This window comes from Myxine glutinosa, chromosome 5 (assembly GCF_964187855.1).
Source record: "Myxine glutinosa chromosome 5, kmMyxGlut1.1, whole genome shotgun sequence".
In the NCBI taxonomy this organism is placed as follows: domain Eukaryota; kingdom Metazoa; phylum Chordata; class Myxini; order Myxiniformes; family Myxinidae; genus Myxine; species Myxine glutinosa.
In genome coordinates, this window is record NC_136265.1 from 141,453,438 (window position 1) to 141,458,437 (window position 5,000).

A 5,000-nucleotide genomic window follows, 5' to 3' on the forward strand; every position below is an offset into this window, starting at 1 on the left:
TATAGTGGGGCAGATATGTGAAATGATTGTGGGTTTGGTGGTAAAAGCACCAAAATTGGCATATATGTTGCCAAGATGGTACTAATTAACTTGAGATATGGTAGCAAGCTGGATTTTTTCCGAGAAACCCATAAAGTGCGAAAATTCAAAATGGCCGCCGCCGCAATTGAAAATGTCTATTAATTGCCGTATCTTTGTGAATAGTGAACATATTAGCTTAAATAAAGTATCCTTTTGTATGTTTTCAGACATACTGAATCCAATGGAACCATCATTTGGTTGAAAAAATGCATATATATCATGGGACGAGTACTTTCACACTCGCATGAATCTTTCTCACTCTCCTACAGGAGGAATGTATATCATCACCTCGTTGGATCATCTTCTTCATACTATCCATTGTGACGAACTGCAGGATCATGCAATAATTAAGGGAAAGAAAAAGGAATTATTGTTTCTTGTTGTAATAATTTGTATTTCTTCTCTTCGTAGGTGAGTGAACGGGAATTATGTCGACACGGAAAAAATGCAAACTTGTTCACGGCGAGACACTGAGATCAATTGTAGACACATGTCAACCGATAGACGAGTATGTGTGCCTTATGCCAAGAACACTCGGATAAACCACTGCAATGTCCAGCGAAATCAAAACGCACAGACGTTGGTGTTGGATATGATACTCTGGGTGAAAACTTGAGCAAATTTCTTGAAGTGGGCAACCAGCCATTACCGATTGACATACGTAGGCTTGATGAAGGGGATGGTATTGGAAGCACACTGGAACGTAATCATGCGCAATGGCACAAATCATGCCGATTGAAGTGCTGTGCCAGTCGCCTCGCCAGAGTTCAGCTAGGTTCACAACCTACTACATGTACATCTGACGATACCCTAGGAGGACCTTACATGTTACGGCAGGCTGAACGTACAGATCCTCTCGAAGATTTCAAATGTTTCTTCTGTGATGAAGCTGGAACGGAGGCGATACCTCTGCATGAAGCAATGACACCACGACTCACACAGAGGGTTAGGCAATGTGCATTGAAACTGCAGGATCAAAAGTTAATTGCACAAATCAGTTCTCGTGACCTTGTGGCCCAGGAAGCGAAGTACCATGCCAATTGTCTTGTCAAATTGTACAATGCCAGCAACAGGAAGACAAAGCAGGGAGAAAAAGAGAACGTTGACCGAGTGTCTCATGGTATAGCATTGGTGGAACTTATGGGATACATAGAAGAGACGAAATTGAGCGACAAGGCTATTGCACCTGTTTTCAAACTGGTGGATCTTCTACAGTTATACACCGACCGACAGGCAGAACTGGGAGTTGCAATAAGTGGACGTATACACTCCACTGATTTGAAAAATCGAATACTTGCAAACATGCCAGGGCTTCGTGCATACAAACAAGGCCGGGATGTCATGCTCAGTTTTGATGATGATCAGTTTCGAATGTCTCGAGACCTACTGCACATCATGTGGAGATGCCCCATCAGTTGATGTTGTCATATTGGATGGTGCTGCAATCATCAACATGCTGAAGCCCATCGGCATCAAAACATTCCAAGAATATGCCACACAGGTGTTTCTCCCTTACGTCAAAGCGCAGCTGCGAAACGTGAACAGACTCGACATCATTTGGGATGTGTACCTGGAAGACAGTTTGAAATCCACTGTGAGAGAGAACCGTGGAAAAGGTGTTCGGTGGCGTGTTGCGCCATGCAACAAGATTCCCGGAAATTGGCAGGAGTTCTTGAGATTGGCAGACAAGACAGAGCGATTCGACTTCTTGGCACACCAGGCAAGACTCCATCCAGTATTGCATGATTGTTTTTCGCAAACCATATACACGTATCATCGAGTATACACTTCAAAATATGTGGATGATAACGACCGAGTGTAATTCCTACATCACTTTATATGCAATATCCGTAATGACATACAGTTTAATCAGGCTTGTTTTATTGGCCATCTTAGGTCGTAGAAAATCAGACGTCGGAGAAGGACGTCTACACCACATGCGGTGAGAATGTGCTCTGCACAAGAGTTCACCAGGACACTACATCCCTAGCACCATGTACCCACGAAGAGGCGGACACGCGAATGCTACTTCATGCAGTCGATGCCGTAAACAGAGGGTATCGCAGAATCGTGCTACGAACTGTGGACACCGACGTGCTCGTCCTGGCCGTCTCAACTGTGGCACTGCTTGAAAACACAAAAATGTGGGTCGCTTTTGGCACTGGGAAGCATTTCAGGTACATTCCTACTCACGATATCGCCTCACAGCTTGGAAGTAGAAAGGCACGTGCACTTCCTATGCTTCACGCCTTCACAGGCTGTGATACAGTGTCATCGCTTGCTGGCAGGGGGAAAAAGACCGCATTTGCCATTTGGAAGTCTTTCGACGAAGTGACGCCGGTATTCTCTACTTTGTCGATGGATCCATCAAAGTTCAATGACGACTGCATGTCTGTTCTGGAGACGTATGTTGTTCTACTGTATGACCGCACATGCACAGAAACTACTGTCGACTCAGCCAGGAAGCACATCTTCACTACCAAAGCTAGGCCCGTCGAATCTATACCGCCCACAGGAGCAGCACTGTTACAGCATACAAAACGGGCGATATACCAGGGTGGACATGTATGGGGACAGGCCCTTGTGCGTTCCCCAGTAGTTCCATCTCCAGAGGCATGCGGTTGGCAAAAGAGTGCCATGCAGGGCTGGCAACCGGTGTGGACAACACTACCAGAAGCTGTGGCGTCTTGTTCAGAGTTGCTGCGATGTGGATGTCAGAAAGGTTGTAGGGGACTATGCAAATGTGTCAGGGCTGCACTTAAGTGTACATCACTCTGCCGTTGCAGTGGCAATTGTGATCACAATGAGGGCAACTAAAAGTTGTTACATTATGACATGTACAATTGTACATCGTCATGAACATTCACACTGGAGAGAGGCTACTAGTATATCACATAATGTTCGCAATGTAGGAACTGATTATGCACTTCTACACACCATGCCCCATACTAGTGTGTCATAATCTAGACGCATAAATGAAGTGCTGAAATATTCCGACTTATGAAAATAGTATAATGATTTTTGCCAAACCCACTGCTCTGTGAATGCATATGTCACGCCAATGTATGGTATAATTGTTAGTATGCAATGTGTACTGGTGTCATGGGTGTATAAATGTATAGGGCCTACTGATAGTATGCAATGTATAAAGGTTATTCTACACATTATAATTGGAGATGTATAAAATGTTTCACTTTGTTCAAAATATGATTTTGTTTTGCACAAGTATAGCCAGCTGCTCAGTCTACTTTTCTCATAAGATAACCGGTCGCTTTTGGGAATTTGGATGCTCGTAATCATAACATTTAACAACAACTGAAGGTGGTTCACTATGCATTTGTATTGTTTTAATTGATGGTGCCATTATGCCTGAAATATATTAATTAATAAACTTGATCTATGTTTTATGACAAAATTACTTGGTATTATATGATTTGGGTGGTAGATATCAACAATTCGAATGGCGGCTATTTTGAATTTTAGCATAGAGTTGACTACTATGTTGATATATATGCATTTTTTCAACCAAATGATGGTTCCATTGGATTCTGCATGTCTGAAAACATACAAAAGGATACTTTATTTAAGTTTATATGTTAACTATTCACAAAGATACAGCAATTAATAGATATTTTCAATTCCGGCGGTGACCATTTTGAATTTTCGCACTTTACGGGCTTCTCGGAAAAAATCCAGCTTGGTACCATATCTCAAGTTAATTAGTACCATCTTGGCAACATATATGCCAATTTTGGTGCTTTTACCACCAAACCCACAATCTGGTGGCTTTTTACACATATCCGCCCCACTAATATAAACATATATGAAACCATTAATCGTTATGTATGCCAGATTACAAACAAACAGGTTGTAAGGGCTGGAAGGGCTGGAAGGGCTGGAAGGGCTGGAAGGGCCCACCGGAATGCCTCTTGCCATATGTCTAGTTTTATAGGTTGCGTTCCTGATGCATCAGAGATGCGGGTAAGCAGTGGGTTGTGTACGCAAGCATGTCGATTGTATCGGTCTCTCTGCTGTCCATTGCATTGGGGTTCATGTGGGAACAAGTTTCTATTATATTCATCAACTGCCACAATACGATCCACTCACATATCTATCTCTCCGTCTGTATTTTGTTACCCTACACTATATACACTATCCATTATTTGGATGCCAAATTTTGTGCAACCATGGAATACCTGCCGCATTGATTGATGTGAACCTATTGTCTTCTTCTCCCTCTTCTACTTTAATGGCTGCAGTTATTTTCACCTTGTTGGAGTCTGCCAAAGGAAGCTATTCCTGCCCAACTCTTTCTGGGTTCGATTGCCGCAGGCATTTCGAATTTGGCCGGTGTGCCAGCGATAACTCACCTACGCTTCGGGGAAATAACACCATGCAATATTTAACGTCCACCAACACCCCTTGTTTCGGCAGATGGCTTTTGGCATGACATAATACTGATGGATGGCACATACATTAATCGCCCTGCATGCAAAACACCAGGGTGGTAGTTTATATCTGGGTCGAGATTCAAACTTTGGCGAGACAGCTTAATGCTGAACTTAAGGCTAAGACAGCTTCAGGCTGAGCTAACATATAATCTAGCGTTCTAGGGCCGTCCTGACAACCCTTAACTATATTATGGATTAACACATGCAAAAGGATTTGTCGATTAAAAATCCCTCCAGTATTTTTATCGTGAATTCTCGACCATGCAAGTTCATGGATCTTTGATCCAAGACTGTAAATCCACCAAAACAAATAAATATAATACAGTTCGACCATTGGGTTCTCCTGAAACTTTAAAAAAAAATACATTTTGTCTTTTTTGTTTTTCACTTTACAACTTCATTTTGTTTGTTTGTTTACAAGATCGAGCCTCGTGTTAGAGCTAAAATCCACAAAAACAAATAAATATA

General features: G+C 42.4%; 1 protein-coding gene and 1 long non-coding RNA gene across 3 annotated transcripts in view; one reads left to right on the forward strand and one right to left on the reverse strand.

Annotated features, from left to right (window-relative positions):
- LOC137426970 (guanylyl cyclase C) overlaps positions 1 to 5,000 on the forward strand; it is a 445,743-nt gene that overhangs the window by 273,119 nt on the left and 167,624 nt on the right. The window lies entirely within an intron of this gene.
- Positions 1 to 5,000, reverse strand: part of LOC144892388 (uncharacterized) — a 229,959-nt gene that overhangs the window by 176,987 nt on the left and 47,972 nt on the right. The gene's annotated exons all lie outside the window — the stretch shown is intronic.